An 18,229-nucleotide genomic window follows, 5' to 3' on the forward strand; every position below is an offset into this window, starting at 1 on the left:
GATGTAGATCTTATGCAGCAAGAGCAATTCATGAATATTACAGGTATGACTGTGACTGACATTGGAATTATTGACGAGCTATGCTGTCCAGATGCAATCTTTTATTCAAATTAGTTGTTTTGAAACTCCAAGTAACATTCTATGAGATGCTGATGATCATGCTTTCCGTACTTGTTTGGTGACAAAAGCTCTTCCAAATGGTGAGGCCTACACAAAAGACTGTTTTTCCATACTCCAGCATAACCAATCTCTGTACTGTGCACCCTGCTTCATTTTGAACAAAAGTGCTGCAAATGCTTCAGTCAGGATGGAGCATCAACAGAGGTGGGAGGAAGTTAAAAAAACGAGAGTTCAACGTGTCACAAAGAAAACTATGTTGCATAGAAATCAGCCAGTAGAGCAGCATCAGCTGAAAGTTCAGTTGAGAATTTACTCTTGGCTGAACTCTCTTCAGAAATTAATAACTGGAAACAACTTCTTGAGTGCATCCTGAATGTCATCCTTTTTCTTTCTGAGCGGGGATTGGCTTTCTTTGGTTCCAGTCAACGTATTGGCGATCATGCAAATGAAAACTTTCTCGGCATTGTTGAGCTCCTTGGCAAACATGACCCACTTTTATCAGAGCATGTTAAATGTGTTCGAGAATTGCAAGAGAGTCAAAAACGCATGCAAGTCCATTATCTTTCCACACACATACAAAACGAGTTTATTGAGCTATGTGGGTCATTCATACAAACAACTATTCTTAATGAGATTTGAAATGCCAAGTATTTTTCAATCGTTGTTGATGCCACTCCAGATTGTTCTCACAAGGAACAGACTGCTATGGTTATTTGATATGTTAAGATTGTAGACAGCTCAAAATTTTCAATTGAGGAAAGGTTTATTTTGTTTGATAATTTCACCTGAAAAACTGGAAAAGAAATTGCTGCTCAAGTACTAGCAATTCTAGAAGGTTTAAAGTTAGATTTTCAAGTCTGCATTGGTCAAGTCCAAATTAGTAGCACAGAATATTGGCATTTCATGTGAGTTCTCCACCAATCGCAACTTACCTACTGAGTCTGATGCCGAGCAGCATTATAGGGTCAGTGTCTTCCTTGTCATCATTGACTCTATTCAGTTAGGTCTTGCATGTCGATTTGAGTCACTACAACTAATTTGTATCCTTTTTGAGTTTCTTTGGCAATTCAACAGATGGGTAATGAAAATCTAATTTCTGCAGCTGAATAATTTCAGCAACAGTACAACAAAGAAATCTCAAAAGGTCTCAGTGACAAGTTCATCTTCCTCAAAGAAATATATTCTATGAACTTTAAATTGGATTGCAAGCCAAAGGAATTGCTTCAAGAAATACTCAAACTTGGACTCTCTGGTGCGTTTCCTAATATCACAATTGCATTACATATTTTTTGTCAGTTTGCCTACATCACTGACTTGAGGTGAACGCACTTTCAATGTGTTGAAGCAGGTAAAGAACTATCATTCTTCAACTATGGGACAAGAGCATTTGAATGGGCTCGCCATGCTTAATATCAACTGCGACATTGCATGAAAGGTAGATTTTCCCCCCCCTTAATAATTAATGCATTTGCATAGAAAAAGGCTAGAAAAGCATTTGTTAAATAAATAAAAAAATTCAAATTCTCTCTCTTTTGGTGCCTTATTTTGTTTTCATGTGTCATCATTTTTAATTTTTATTATGGCTAGGGGCCTCAAAAGCTGGAAGTGGCCCGGACCTCTCTGGACCTCTGAGAGGGCCTGTCAATAACGCACTGTCATCTGAGGTTGTAGTGCTTTTCTCTATTGGTCAGACAACTGTTAAATTAGAGGAGGGAAAAAGTCTATAAAGCTTAGTTCCTGGAGATGCTTGAGGTAATACCCTGCATTTAAAACTTCTTTCTTTAAGGAAACATACCAAAAACTTCCTCTTGTACCTTCATTTTTTGCTTTTATCTCTGAAAACTCTCCATGTACCTTGGCTACTTGAAGGCCACAGGAAAAATTTGTTACAAGTCTAATTATTGAATCATTCCTATACAAGTCTTAGAATCTCTTAAGGGTGTTTTTATAGAAAATTTATTTAGTTTACTTCTGCAGTATTCCCTTATTTCCCTTCCCCTGTTTGCCTTTCAGTTCTTTGTTTCTTCAGGATGTGTGAAAAAGCCTAAGGGAGGAAGTATCTTGGGTTATCCTAGGCATCTGCATAGAAGAATAAGGAGGAATAAGGTGTTCCTTTACTCTCCTATAAACTAGTCACATTGTGGGGTCATAGAGAAAAGCCTCCGTGAGGCTGCTGCTCTTCCTCTGGATCCTGGAAGTGGGCAGAGCATTGAGTGGTTCTGTGTGCAGACCAAAAGGCATGGCTATCAATTGGAATACATCTCAGGGACTATAGAAAGTTGTGTGTGCTTTTGTTGCATGCAAAATACATTTACGGGCAATCACTACTAAGACCATGTGTGGTCCTTTGAGTGACCTGTACAATGCCTTCTATTGGATCATCCATATGAGGCATGGAATAAAAATGAATTTTTGTATTGACTGTCTGAGGATATTCAATCCCAATTTTCACTTGAGCCTCTTCTTAGTTTGCCACTACCATTCATTCCAGATATCTATTTGGATTTTGATGCATAAGAATCAGGTTTTTAGTGTACTAAGAATATAAGAATGGCTGTATTGGGTCAGACGAATGGTCCATTTAGCCCAGTATCCTGTCTTCTGACAGTGGCTGGTGCCAGATGGTTCAGAGGGAGTGAACAAATCAGGGCAATTTATCGAATGATCCACCCCCTGTTGTCCAGTCCCAGCTTCTAGTAGTCAGAGGTTTAGGAACACCCAGAGCATGGGGTTGCGTCCCTGACCATCTTGGTTAATAGCCATTCAAGAACATATCCTCTGTGAAATTTTCTAATTCTTTTTTTAACCTAGTAATATTTTTGGCCTTCACAACATCCTCTGGCAACAAGTTCCACACGTTGAGTGTGTATGCTATGAAGTACTTTCCTTACGTTTGTTTTAAAACTGCTGCCTGTTAATTTCATTGTGTGACCCCTGGTTCTTGTGTTATATGAAAGTGTAAATTATACTTCCTTATTCACTTTCACTACACCATTCATCATTTTACAGACCTCAGTTATCTCTCTTCTAAACTGAACAGTCCACCTTTTTTAATCTCTCCTTGTATGGAAGCTGTTCCAAAACCCTAGTCGTTTTTGTTGCCATCCTGTGTACTTTACTTTTTCCAATTCTAATACATCTTTTTTGAGATGGGCTAACCAGAACTGCATGTAGTATTCCAGATGTGGGCGTACAATGGATTTATATAGTGGCCTTATGATATTTTCTGTCTTATCTATTCCTTTCCTAATGGTTCCTATCATTGTTAGCTTTTTTTTTTTAACTCTTGCACATTGAGCAGATGTTTTCAGAAGACTAGCCACGATGGCTCCAAGATCTTTCTTGAGTGGTAGTAGCTAATTTAGACCTCATCATTTGTATGTATAGCTGGGAATATGTTTTCCAATGTGCATTAGTTTGCATTATTGTATGTTCTGTTAAGATGTTTCCTGGGTACCATCATCAGCAGGGTTATTGAATGACCAGAGTTAAGTGAAATAAGTCACACTGCCTCAGTCTCCTGTAAATTAAAAGCTTCTAGTCTAGTTCCTTCTAGTTTTTCTTCACCTCACCAAATAATAATCTTGAAGTATGTCACTCAAAAATAAATTGCATATCTTCCTTCTGAAATTTGCTCAAGAGGTAAATGTTTCATACTTACTGCTACTTCATCCTGTCTGACAGAGGCATACCATTTTCAAAACCTTAAACCCCTGCTATTTCACTACCAGCATACTCTCTCAATATTTTAAGATCTTTCACCCTAGTTAAAAAATGTTGTTGTTGGGCTGCTACAGTAATAAGGGCCTTATAAGCAAATAAGTTTCCTTGAAAGAAGACAGGAACAAGGAAAGACCAGAATAGGAAGAGATGGTAAATGCTGGGAAAGTATGAACCTTCTGTCTAGCAGTCCACATTCTCATATTTAAAAAAGGAATTTAGTTAGAGAGGTAAGAAAATAAAAGGTATTTTTTTAAAAATAAGGCCTTCCTATTACATAATAGGAAGGCTTTGGATTCTTTGACCATGGGATGGTGTTCCATGAAGGAGGAGTGCTGGGCAGAGACGGGCTCCATCTTACGAAGAGAGGGAAGAACATCTTTGCCAGCAGGCTGGCTAACCTAGTGAGGAGGGCTTTAAACTAGGTTCACCGGGGGAAGGAGACCAAAGCCCTGAGGTAAGTGGGAAAGCGGGATACCGGGAGGAAGCACAGGCAGGAATGTCTGTGTGGGGAGGGCTCCTGCCTCATACTGGGAATGAGGGGCGATCAACAGGTTATCTCAAGTGCTTATATACAAATGCACAAAGCCTTGGAAACAAGCAGGGAGAACTGGAGGTCCTGGTGATGTCAAGGAATTATGACGTGATTGGAATAACAGAGACTTGGTGGGATAACTCACATGACTGGAGTACAGTCATGGATGGTTATAAACTGTTCAGGAAGGACAGGCAGGGCAGAAAAGGTGGGGGAGTAGCACTGTATGTAAGGGAGCAGTATGACTGCTCAGAGCTCCGGTACGAAACTGTGGAAAAACCTGAGTGTCTCTGGATTAAGTTTAGAAGTGTGTGCAACAAGAGTGATGTCATGGTGGGAGTCTGCTATAGACCACCGGACCAGGGGGATGAGGTGGATGAGGCTTTCTTCCGGCAACTCACGGAAGCTACTAGATCGCATGCCCTGATTCTCATGGGTGACTTTAATTTTCCTGATATCTGCTGGGAGAGCAATACAGCGGTGCATAGACAATCCAGGAAGTTTTTGGAAAGCGTAGGGGACAATTTCCTGGTGCAAGTGCTAGGGGAGCCAACTAGGGGGGAGCGCTTTTCTTGACCTGCTGCTCACAAACCGGGTAGAATTAGTGGGGGAAGCAAAAGTGGATGGGAATCTGGGAGGCAGTGACCATGAGTTGGTTGAGTTCAGGATCCTGACGCAGGGAAGAAAGGTAAGCAGCAGGATACGGACCCTGGACTTCAGGAAAGCAGACTTTGACTCCCTCAGGGAACAGATGGCCAGGATCCCCTGGGGGACTAACATGAAAGGGAAGGGAGTCCAGGAGAGCTGGCTGTATTTCAAGGAATCCCTGTTGAGGTTACAGGGACAAACCATCCCGATGAGTCGAAAGAATAGTAAATATGGCAGGCGACCAGCTTGGCTTAATGGTGAAATCCTAGCGGATCTTAAACATAAAAAAGAAGCTTACAAGAAGTGGAAGGTTGGACATATGACCAGGGAAGAGTATAAAAATATTGCTCGGGCATGTAGGAAAGAAATCAGGAGGGCCAAATCGCACCTGGAGATGCAGCTAGCAAGAGATGTCAAGAGTAACAAGAAGGGTTTCTTCAGGTATGTTGGCAACAAGAAGAAAGCCAAGGAAAGTGTGGGCCCCTTACTGAATGAGGGAGGCAAGCTAGTGACAGAGGATGTGGAAAAAGCTAATGTACTCAATGCTTTTTTTGCCTCTGTTTTCACTAACAAGGTCAGCTCCCAGACTGCTGTGCTGGGCATCACAAAATGGGGAAGAGATGGCCAGCCCTCTGTAGAGATAGAGGTGGTTAGGGACTATTTAGAAAAGCTGGACGTGCACAAGTCCATGGGGCCGGACGAATTGCATCCGAGAGTGCTGAAGGAATTGGCGGCTGTGATTGCAGAGCCCTTGGCCATTATCTTTGAAAACTCGTGGCGAACGGGGGAAGTCCCGGATGACTGGAAAAAGGCTAATGTAGTGCCCATCTTTAAAAAAGGGAAGAAGGAGGATCCTGGGAACTACAGGCCGGTCAGCCTCACCTCAGTCCCTGGAAAAATCATGGAGCAGGTCCTCAAAGAATCAATCCTGAAGCACTTAGAGGAGAGGAAAGTGATCAGGAACAGTCAGCATGGATTCACCAAGGGAAGGTCATGCCTGACTAATCTAATCGCCTTTTATGATGAGATTACTGGTTCTGTGGATGAAGGGAAAGCAGTGGATGTATTGTTTCTTGACTTTAGCAAAGCTTTTGACACGGTCTCCCACAGCATTCTTGTCAGCAAGTTAAGGAAGTATGGGCTGGATGAATGCACTATAAGGTGGGTAGAAAGCTGGCTAGATTGTCGGGCTCAACGGGTAGTGATCAATGGCTCCATGTCTAGTTGGCAGCCGGTGTCAAGTGGAGTGCCCCAGGGGTCGGTCCTGGGGCCCGTTTTGTTCAATATCTTCATAAATGATCTGGAGGATGGTGTGGATTGCACTCTCAGCAAATTTGCGGATGATACTAAACTGGGAGGAGTGGTAGATACGCTGGAGGGGAGGGATAGGATACAGAAGGACCTAGACAAATTGGAGGATTGGGCCAAAAGAAATCTAATGAGGTTCAATAAGGATAAATGCAGGGTCCTGCACTTAGGATGGAAGAATCCAATGCACCGCTACAGACTAGGGACCGAATGGCTCGGCAGCAGTTCTGCGGAAAAGGACCTAGGGGTGACAGTGGACGAGAAGCTGGATATGAGTCAGCAGTGTGCCCTTGTTGCCAAGAAGGCCAATGGCATTTTGGGTTGTATAAGTAGGGGCATAGCGAGCAGATCGAGGGACGTGATCGTTCCCCTCTATTCGACACTGGTGAGGCCTCATCTGGAGTACTGTGTCCAGTTTTGGGCCCCACACTACAGGAAGGATGTGGATAAATTGGAAAGAGTACAACGAAGGGCAACAAAAATGATTAGGGGTCTAGAGCACATGACTTATGAGGAGAGGCTGAGGGAGCTGGGATTGTTTAGTCTGCAGAAGAGAAGAATGAGGGGGGATTTGATAGCTGCTTTCAACTACCTGAAAGGGGGTTTCAAAGAGGATGGCTCTAGACTGTTCTCAATGGTAGCAGATGACAGAACGAGGAGTAATGGTCTCAAGCTGCAATGGGGGAGGTTTAGATTGGATATTAGGAAAAACTTTTTCACTAAGAGGGTGGTGAAACACTGGAATGCGTTACCTAGGGAGGTGGTAGAATCTCCTTCCTTAGAGGTTTTTAAGGTCAGGCTTGACAAAGCCCTGGCTGGGATGATTTAACTGGGACTTGGTCCTGCTTTGAGCAGGGGGTTGGACTAGATGACCTTCTGGGGTCCCTTCCAACCCTGATATTCTATGATTCTATGAATATGTTAGTAAGATACAATTTAGGCTACTGTTGAGTAAACATTCGCTTCCTGATATTGAAGTGGGTAGCAATAGCTGGCTTCTGTAGCAGTCTTTATTTCTAATCCTGAAGAAGTTAACCTTCATGTTCAGGAACTGATCAGACTGCAGGTCATACTCTTTCTAAAGAGTCGGCTCTACATCCAGAGCCAATTATATTTTTTTAATTCAGCCTTCTCTAATTTCCAAGCAGTAACTTCCACACACAATGGTATCTGGACTGTATGTTAATAAGATGCTTTTGTAAAATGCACAAACTAAGGCCTAAGACACACCCCATCATCCAAAGCACACCCTTCTTCAGTTGAAGAGAGGAAAGAGTAGATGGTTTATGTAGCATTGTTACTTTAAACCAGTGGACACCGACTTCCCAATTTAATCAGGTTTTGCTTACTCTGAGTCATGTGGAGGATGATAAACTCCAGTGCAAAATGGTGATCAGTTCTTCATTTAGTCTTTGGCAAAAGTCTAAGAACAGGTGTTCTATAGTGCTTTAAATATGCAAAGTGCTATGTAAGTGCTACATATCTTTTTTTTTTTAATTGATTATATGAAATAATTCTTAATGAATACAGGTAAACTCCAAATTAGTTCAGATTTGTTGCACCTGAAATTGATGTTGCCATTATGGTAGTCTTAGGAAAAACTACTGTTCTGAGAAGGAATCATTTCTAGGGACTACACAATTTATTTTCTATTACAGTGCTGCACTGAAGACCCCATATTTTTTGAGAATTCAGGAGTGCAAATGACCATGCCACATCTTAAGATGGATAGGGATTGTAAGGGGCATTGTCCAAGTTGCTGGGGGAAGGGGAATAGCACTTTACAGGTGGGAGGTGAGAGAGGGCTCAGAAGCTGCTACAAAAGAGAGAGTAAAAGGGCTTGGAGAGGTGAAAAGTGGCAAGCCTGGTGGAAGAAACCCCTTTTCCCCAGACCAGGTGGAGCAGCACCACCCTCCTTCCCCTTGAGATGGCAAAATACCAGGTTTGGTGTGGACATTGCGCTAGTTGCTCCTTTCTAGGGGTGCTGGGAAGGAATTTTTCCCTCACCACCAGATTGGCTTTTTTCCCTCCACCACCAGTGGAGTGGGGTTTTTTCACTTTCCCCACAGTGGGTTCTGGAAGGGCTTTGTTATGGTGAGGAGAGATGGGAGTTAAGTTATGATGTCGCAACTCATTGTGTAATTGTGGGGTGAATGTCCAGTGCAGATATTCCATAGGGAAGGGATACAGTGATCAGATAAATGGCTTGGTAAAGGACTTAGAAGGTGTTGGTTAAAGAGTGGAACCGGAGAGGGGTGGGTGCTTAGGGCTCCTATGACTGGCACGGCAGGAAACCAACCCCCCCTTTTTTATAGCCCACCTAAACCCTAATTTGTGGGGAGGGGGACTGTAGGGTCCTAGCAGTGGGTTGGCTGGAGGACCTGGATGGAAAAAGGTGGGGGCTGGTAGAAGCCCGCAGGTAGATATTGTACGATATTGTACGGTACTGCACATGGTTTTTTTTTTCCTCCGGGGTAGTCCCAGACATCTAATAATCAAGTTGTGGACTGGTTAAAACCATATCAAGTATCTCCTGTCCTTCTTTCAGTATAGAAGGACAATGTAGGTTGTGTGTTTTAGAAGTCCTAGAAAAGAATTTAGCCTCCCTTCCCCTCAAAGGAGCAAGTTAATTGATCTAACTTCAGAGAGGCAAGATCATAGAGACAGAGGTAAGAAACTGGGGTGAACTCCTGGCCCCGCTAAAGTCAATGGCAAAACTCCCATCAACTTCAGTGGGGCCATTAGTTCACCCTCCCTGTCTCCCCCCCCCCCCGCATGTTGTGGATTTTTTTTGTTTTGTTGTTTTTAGGCCCTTGAAATTACTAAGTATGTCTTTAAGCCAATAAGAACTTCTCGGCAGAAAGATACTAGTTTTGGGAGATGTTGTTTTTCTTCCCACTCTTGTAAAAAGGAAAGATTCACATAGTTATGGTGGAAGACTGTGGCCACCATAGAGCTCTGAGTTGGGGACCTTGACAAAAAGTTTCTTTGTATGCAGTGTAGTTGTAGCCATGTCAGTCCCAGGACGTTAGAGAGATAATGTGGGTGAGGTAACATCTGTTATTGGATCAACTTCTGTTGGAAAGAGAGGCAAGCTTTCGAGCCACACAGAGCTGGTCTTCAGGTCTGGAAACTTATTTAGTGTCACAGCTAAATACAAAATACAGATAGTTTAGCATAAGTAGTTAACACATATTTCAAGGAACCATTCAAGGTTCCTGTTAACAGGCCTTCATCATGAATGGTCCCTTGAAATATGTGTTAACTATTTATGCTAAACAATCTGTTCTATCTTGTGTTTATCTGTGACACACAGTCTGGTCTACACTACAGACCTCTATCAGTATAACTGTGTTGTTCAGGGGGTTGACAAATCAACACCCTTGTGGGATGTAGTTATACCGACTTAACTCCTGTGTAGACTGCACTATGTTGGCAGGAGAGCTTCCTCCACCAACATAGCTATTGCCTCTTGGGAAGCAATTTAATTACACTGATGGGAGAGCATTTAAGTGTACATCTTGCCATAAGTTTCACAGACCAGAAGAGCTCTATGTAACCTCAAAAGCTTGTAACCTCAAAAGTTTGCCAATAGAAGTTGATCTAATAACATATATTACCTCCCTCACCTTGTGCCTCTCTTGTTCAAGATGTTTAGAATGGTGTACAGGTCCCCCCACTCTTTACTAAAGACAATAAAAAAAACTACATCCCAGTTTCTTTCCTTCCAGAAATTCTGCTTTTCCAAATATTCCGCAATATATTGTAATTGTACTTGAACTGTTCCATGAAGCCTATTTTTGGATGTTTTGGCAGGTTTTTTACAAAAATAAACCATTTTCATCCATTCCAAACTGGCACTCTTCCATGTACCAAAGGCAGAGAATGCTTTGAAAGTTATCTGGGATACTCAAGCATTCCCCCGAATGTCTGATGATACTTGCAGGATTGATTAGCATATTTAAGCAGTTTCACTGCTGAGCCAATAGTCTGTTGGAGTTTAAAGTGGTTGGTACTGACCATGGAAATTGTGCTAGCTGGTGAAATTTACTTTAGCAAAGGGTTAAAGTGAATCCAGTAAATAATTGAACATGTAATAAAAAGCAAAATTGGACAAGGCTGCCATGATGATCATGATTCAGATCCAGTGTTTGTTTAGATTGTCTGTTCCCCTGTAGTTTCTCCAAGAATTCCAAAGCATACTGTCCCGTATATGTAGGGTCTTTATGCCATTCTGTCAGTGTGGAGTTTCCTTCCCAAACTGATCCATTAGGCTACCATCTTCTCCTCTTTCACATCTCATTAAGGCCCATTTCTTCCATGATGCCTACCAGAAAGGAAAGTTAGGTGGGTTTACACTTTAAATAAAACTTGAACATATTTGATTGTATCCCTCTCCCTAATTTCTGAATGATGTTTGTCATTTTAGATTATAAACTCTTCAGGACAGGGACTATATTTTCCTTGTACAGTGCTTAGTAGCATCCAGGGATTACAAAATGTGTTTGTGCTGGGCACTGTACAAAGAAAATATGGTCCCTGCCCTGAAGAGCTTGTAGATGTAAGCAGAGTCAGGATGAGCTCCACCCTGAGATCTGGTGGTGAGTTGTGGCAAGTTGTGGAAAAGAACTTCAGGGGCTGATCTCATTTGCATAGGCACACTCACCCCACCTAGCATGAGTCCATAGCTGTGCAAATGGTCACTTTGGCTGCTGTGCAATCCCCAGTTTCTCTGTTATTGGGGCAGAAGAATAAATTGTTGTTATCCTGATTGTTAATCAAGGACAGTGGAACTGTACTTGGCCTTTTGTTATGATAGAGGGACTCGCGATCAACTAAGTAGCACTCGCTAGGCAAGGGACATGGGTTCCAAAACTGAGTGAATTGAGAGAGGCTGGGGACAGGTATTAATACCTGATGATGGTATGGACCCCCTGGTGAGGGCCTTGCATACTAATTGGACCTCCTGTCTCCACTGTGGAATATCAGAGCTAATTTTGATTCCAATAGGAGTCTAGTTACAGGCTGCTGAGCTGAATTCACTTTGGGCCAATGGTGCACCAGCACTGAGGCTCCCCTACTACAAGCTGAAATCACAAAAGAGCTAAAATTACTAAGAGCTGAAATCACTGAGTGTTGTGTTAGGTAGTGGGGGGCCTGAAGATATATTGCGGAGCAGTTTGTGGGATGGCTGGAGTGGCTCATGGGATGGCTGGCAGAGCAGAGTGGCTGGTGGAGTGGAGCGGTTTGTGGGACGGCGGGAGCAGCTCATGGGGCGGCTGGCAGAGCAGAGCAATTTGTGGAACTGCTGGTGGAGCGGAGCAGAACCCCACGGAGGGGTGGGGCAACCAGCTTTGGACGCGTAAGGTGCCCCTTAACCCCCCCATCTCCACCCAGGTTGGGAGGTAAAACTCTGCAGATAAACTTTCAAACTCTGGCGCTGCACTGACCAGAGACAGAGACTTTTGGGTTGTTGGACTTCTGGGACTTTGGGTGACTTTTGGGTTACTGGACTCAAGAACCAAAGGGAAAGGACACGGCCCAATTTGCTTGGGGTGTGTTTTTTTGCTCATGGGTTGTGTTATGAATCCTGTTGGTAGTGTTTCCCCAACATAATGCCACATTGTTTCTCTCTGTTATTAAAAGGCTTCTGCTACACTCAGACTCTGTGCTTGTGAGAGGGGAAGTATCGCGTCTTAGAGGCGCCCAGCAGGTGTGGTATATATTTGTCCCAGGTGGGGCTGGGTGGGGGCTTGAGCTGGTTTTGCATTGTGTTATTGGAATGGAACCCCCAGATACTGAACCCGGCCCTTGTTGCTGCCAACTCTGACGGGCAGAAGGGTTACATATAGTAATATACCTCTTTGTGCATAAATAAACTCATGTTAATATCGTTTTAACAGAAAATGTTATCTGGTACCCTTCCCCATATTTTTAGGGAATAAGACCAGGCCTGAAAGTCTAACTCTGAACTCCCCATGTGACGTGACAAGACAATATAGAGCAGTTGTTGCTAAGTCTTTCAGTTTTAATTTGCTATACAATAAATTCATATCTTCCTCCAGACTTTAGCTTAATGCTTCTTTCTTTGGCCTCCTGCCTGTTGCAAGGGAAGGGACTCTTCCTTATTTCTTACCCTGAGCACACTGCTGCTGAGTGGGACTATAGGATTGTTTCTTTTGCTTTCTCCATCATGTCCATCTAACCACCTGGCAGCTTCTGAGAGGACCCTACTCCTTGCTGACAATACTTTGCTCTGCCCCATCAGGAAAAGTTGCTTCCACCTGCTAATTCGCTTGCTCCTCACTCCTTCACAAGTACTGGGCAATGTGGGGAGAATTCCAGTTATTTGTGCTTGCTCTGCCTGACATTCGGGCTTGCTAAAGCTAATGTAGAACAAGAAGAGTGCTGCTCAGGTTTGAAGACACCATGAGCCACATGAGCAGGGCCAGCTCCAGGCACCAGCGTTCCAAGCAGGTGCTTGGGGCAGCAGTCAGAAAGGGGAGGCAGAGTTTCCACAGCGGCAGCAATTCGGTGGCAGCTTCTCTCCCTCCTGCTGTCTGCAGCGGCAATTCAGTGGCAACAGGTTTTTTCACTTCTTGGGGCGGTGAAAACGGTAGAGCCGGCCCTGCGCATGAGTGTGACTCATAAGCCAGCCATGAGTATATCACTGCTGAAGAGAATCTTTATATTTAACAACTGTTGTAAAAGAAACTGCTTAAGTATTATAATGTGATCTGTTTAATGGTAAATATAGATTAAAATAAGACTTTTAAAGTGGGTCTTCACTGCTATGCTTTTTGAAGAAACTGAAAATTAATATTACCATCACTTCTAGCACAAGATAAAATATTTGACTGCAGCTGTTGTTTGTGTAGTCAGTGAAAAGAACAGCTCAGATATGTGCCGTTTCCTCAAACCCAGATAAACTCAGTTGAAAGGAAAGCTGTTTTATTATTCCAACCCAATTTAGAGGAGATAAAAAATGCAGTTTTCTTTAAAATGAAATTGATTGTCCAGTTGATACTCTATTCAGAATTAAGAAAAATGTTACTGTAAGCAGTACAAGAAAATTTTAAAAAGTAGATTCACCTTCAGCAGTTCGTGTGTGTGTGTGTGTGTGTGTGTGTTTATACCTCTGTATATATATATATATACACGTGTTGTTTTGTGTCTGAAAATGTGTCATCATTCAATTGGAGCTGTAATAGATTGGTTTAATCAGTATTTGCTCTCCAGGAAGTCTGAACAGTAAAAGCATCTCATTGAAGATCTGTGTGTGCTAGTACAAACAAAGTGGTGGTTGGTGTATAATTCAAGCACCCATTAATAATATGAGTGGCTGAATTCCATTCTGTGTCAAGAAGCTGAGTGTGGCAGCTGTGCTACTAGACTGGAGAGTAATTTTCAGCTGGAACAAACATCAGGGTTAATACAGATGTATGAAGGACCGAAGGGACTGTTCCCCAGCAGGTTCCAGTTAGCTTTTGTATGAAGAAGGTGTGGGAAGAGATCTTCGTTTTCAGGTTGTTCTATGTGAGGCCAGAATGTCCAGCTATGGCAGAGTTGTACTCCCAAGTTTGTGACAACTGCTTGGAGTGGCAGTAACCATCCTTGTATGTGGATCAAGATAAGACGATTGTTTAGAGGCAAAGTAATTGCTGCTGTCTTGGTTTCACTAAGAATTTATCTCCATTGCTGGAAGTAAATGGTCAAAATGTCCATGCCTTGGCTGAGATTCCCTTCAATCTTTTGGAAATAGTTTCCAGCATCAGCAATAGCGATGTTATCAGCATACACATAGTACTTGTCCTGCGTATCAGGAAGGTTGTATGTTTATATGTAACCCTTCTGCCTGTTGGAATTGGCAGCAACAAAGGCTGGGTTCAATATCTTGGGGGTCCTCTTCAACAATACAACACACAACTGGCTCAAGCCCCCACCCAGTAACCTGGGATAATTATAAAAACAACAAGGAGTCCGGTGGCACCTTAAAGACTAACAGATTTATTTGAGCATAAGCTTTCGCGGGTAAAAAACCCACTTCTTCAGATGCATGGAATGAAAATTACAGATACAGGTATAAATATATATTGGCACATGAAGAGAAGGGAGTTATCTTACAAGTGGAGAACCAATGTTGAAGGCCAATTTAGTCAGGGTGGATGTTGTCCACTCCCAATAATTGATCAGGAGATATCGATAACGAGTCACCTTCCACCCTGGGGCGGGTGGTAGGAAGGCACCTTACTTGCACCCTGCCCAGCACTTACTCGCCACTCCACTCGCCGGCCGCCTTGCCAGCCGATCGCCAATCCGCCAGGATGTTTTCAGGCCCCCCACTTAACATAACTCTCAGTGACTTCAGCTGTTAGTGGGGGAACCTCGTTGCTGGTGCACACTGGGTAGCCTCTTGCATTAGACACACTATCCCAAAGTAGGTCTAACACTTAGACCTAGGTATCAGTGATTTCAGCTCTGCAGTGTGTAACAAGATACTCAATTGAGTCTAAATTAGCTCATTTATTACACAGTGGAGAGAGGAAGGGTCAAATGGTTTCTAAAGCCCTGTGACGGGGGTGGACTAGACCCTGAAGCCCCCTGTTGGAGGCCTTGTGGCCCTACCACACTCAACCCCAGAAAAGGCAGTAAAGAGGTCCTCCAACTGTCTAGAGTGGCTGTGTGGGAAGCAGCCAATCAGGGCCCAGCAGGTCAGTATAAGAAGAGCTGCAGGGCCAGAATGACATCAGTTCCTTGTTAGAGCTGGAGGAGAGTGGATAGTGCTCCAGGCTGGCTGCTGGGACAAGGACAAGGACAAGGACAAGGACAAGGACAAGGACAAGGACAAGGACAAGGACAAGGACAAGGACAAGGACAAGGACAAGGACAAGGACAAGGCCCTGGCCCTGGCCCTGAGGTAAAGCTGAAGGGTATGTGGGAGCCATGGGGAAGTGGCCCAGGGAATTCTAGCAGCAACCCAAGTTATTTTAAGGGACGTGGATGGCTGCTATCTATAGGGTCCCTGGGCTGGGACCCCAAGTAGAGGGCAGGCCTGGGTCTCCCTCCTGCCTCCCACCAGCAACTGGGAAAGTGGCCTGGACTTTAGGGGTACCACAGAAGGGGAACCAAACTGTAGTGACCAGCTGAAGAGGCCCCTGTTGGACTTGTACTCTGAAAGGGGTTTGCGTTACTTTTATCTCCCAGACAAACTGTGTATGACTTGGCCAGAGGGTTGAGTCACCAAACACTCACTACAAACAGAGAGAAAATACAGGGGCATGCGTTCGGCCAGGGGGCGCTCACAAGAGGTGAGTACACCCTATTACAGGCCCTTAAGCAGGACCCACACCACCAGGTACAAGTATTGTCCCCACCCTTTCTCAACTCACTGGACTTTGGAACACACGTCCTCTGCCTAGCGAATGTCACTTAGTTGAGGGTGAGACCCTCAATCAGGATATGCCAAGCACAGTTCTGTTGCCTTTGATTCACACAACAAGAATAACAATGCTTTATTACACCTGCCCCAATAAAAAGGAGACTGTGGATCCAACACCAGCCAAAAGTGATCATTTGGACAAGCAATCTCATCCTTTTGGAATATACCAGATCACACAAGGTATTGGATATTCTGAAATAATCTCCCAGTACGGGAGATTGGGATTTTTTCTCCCTACTCTCCACCCCAAATATTTTTCACATCTGCCCCATTTCAAATTACACACATTGAGCACTGTGCTAAACTCTTAATGTACGTCCAGATACTTATAGTTAAGTGCACTTAATACAAGTTTGTTTTGCCTTGTGGCATTGTCTCTTTATTTGGCTACAGTTACAAAATGTTTTTGTTTAAATGAGAACTCATAAAGTAACAGATTCTCTATCACTTGCCCCTCTTTCCTTACCAACTCTCCCTCTCCCCCCACACACTCTGCAAACACATGCCCCGATGCACAGGGTTTATCACAAGCTGAAGGAGAGATTTTATTTTTTTTTGTGAGGGACATTTGTTAAAATATTTGTAGCACATCACTAATCTGTTCTTAGGATGGGGATGAGAAGAAATTGAAATTGCCAGTAGCTTGTTTTGTTGTAGTCTTTCCTTTTTGCTCATCCTACCAGTTCATCCCTTTTTTCTGTGGTGCCTCCGTTTGTAGGAAGGTTCCTGAGAAACTATCTTGAGTGTTTGTGGTATATGCACATGTGGACTTTGTGGTGGAGGTTATTGAAAACTTTACTGTGCCTTTCACTTATTAAATTAATGCTCTTCTAGAGTTGCTCCTCCCCTCTGTTTTTAATGACTGAATCCAATAGGATTGGCTTTATTATGAATTAGCATTGATCTAAGCACTTATTTGGTAAGTATTTTTTTTCTTTTAAGTCAATTGATGTCTCCAGGAAAAAGGTCCAATTCTTTTAGTGTGGGTACCATGTGCAAAGTGATTAGGGGCTTGTCTTCACTTGAAAGTGAATGCAAAATAGAGTGTGAATTTAAAGTACAGTAGCTCTTCCAGTATGGATGCCTTTGTTCCTGATTAATTCTGGGACCCTTCTGCCTCTCAGGGTCCTAGAGCCCAGGCTCTAGCCCAAGCCCGGAAATCTACACAGCAATGAAACAGCCCCACAGCTTGAGCTCCATGAGCTCAAGTTTGCTGGCATGGGCTTGGGTGTCTAGTTGCTGTGTAGACATAGCCTTAGAGCTCAGAGCCATCAAGCTAGTGTGTTCTACTACACTCACTGCAGCTATTGACAGGCTGCAGTGTACTATGTAAATAAGCAAAGGAGTGCCCACTCATCTCCCCCTCTGTAGAGAAGCAATCATTTTGGAAATGGTGTCTACATAGAATGACATCGATGGTGCTCCATGTCCTGGGAGTCATCAGTGACCGGACAGCCATCCTAAACAGACTGTCTATCACAGGCCATGAGTGGTCGCTGCAAAAATCAATCACCAACTTGATATTTCATCCATTGATAGAATTTTTCTACTACCAAGGAGGATGTCAAGTGCCAGAACTTCTGCCCCAGAGGGAGTATGAGTTCAGGATCACTGTCAGAAGCCTTTCTTGTACAGTGGAACTGAAACCTCATATATGCCTTTTCACACAACTCCTCTACTCCAGGATAATTGCCAAAGGCAGATGAGACGAGGCCATTCTTTTCACTCTGTTGTTATGTATGTGTAATAACTATTGTAGGTTGCCTAAATAGTAAGTTGGAAGTAGTTTATAATACCAGAAAGACCCAGGCAGAGGGACACTGCCACATTCACATTATCTGTAGTACAGAATAAGTTCTGCTGAATACTATGTAGCCAATGTTGTTTCTTGGTCAGTTTGGCTAGTACTGAATTTCAGTAATGAAAAGGTCTTGACTGATTTTGTTGTTGATCTAACAGAGTATTTGGGTATTATTAATACATTAAGTATTTATTTTCACATGAATTTTGAGTCAGCTAGATAGTTCTGCTTCACATGGATTCGAATGTAGTCCAGTTGACTTCAGTGGGGCCAAAATTTCACTCAATAGCTGCTTTTTTTTTTGGTGTCCAATATAAAGTGCTGTATGTAATGGAGGAACACATATATGTTTACTGCTTGCTGTGCAAATGTAACTGGTCCATCCTATGCTATATTGCTATATATATATAAGAGGTGCGTGGGTTTTTTTCCTATAATTAGGTGTTATCTCATTAATGCTAGCCATGTTCACATAAAGGAAAAATAAGAAGAGTATGGAAAACTACAAAATTGTGTTTCTGACACACACTTTGAAGCTTTTATTTTAGTGTAAGACAACAGCTGTCTTAGTAGTATGTCTTTAGAATGACGCATCAACGTACCCATCACAAAATCTGCGGTTTTTTTTCTTCTGACCTCATTGGCATCCCTCCTAGGA

At 43.1% G+C, this 18,229-nt stretch overlaps 1 protein-coding gene across 1 annotated transcript in view; it reads left to right on the forward strand.

The window, feature by feature from the left end:
- Positions 1-18,229, forward strand: part of HOMER1 (homer scaffold protein 1) — a 158,311-nt gene that overhangs the window by 48,691 nt on the left and 91,391 nt on the right. The gene's annotated exons all lie outside the window — the stretch shown is intronic.

This window comes from Dermochelys coriacea, chromosome 5 (genome assembly GCF_009764565.3).
Source record: "Dermochelys coriacea isolate rDerCor1 chromosome 5, rDerCor1.pri.v4, whole genome shotgun sequence".
In the NCBI taxonomy this organism is placed as follows: domain Eukaryota; kingdom Metazoa; phylum Chordata; order Testudines; family Dermochelyidae; genus Dermochelys; species Dermochelys coriacea.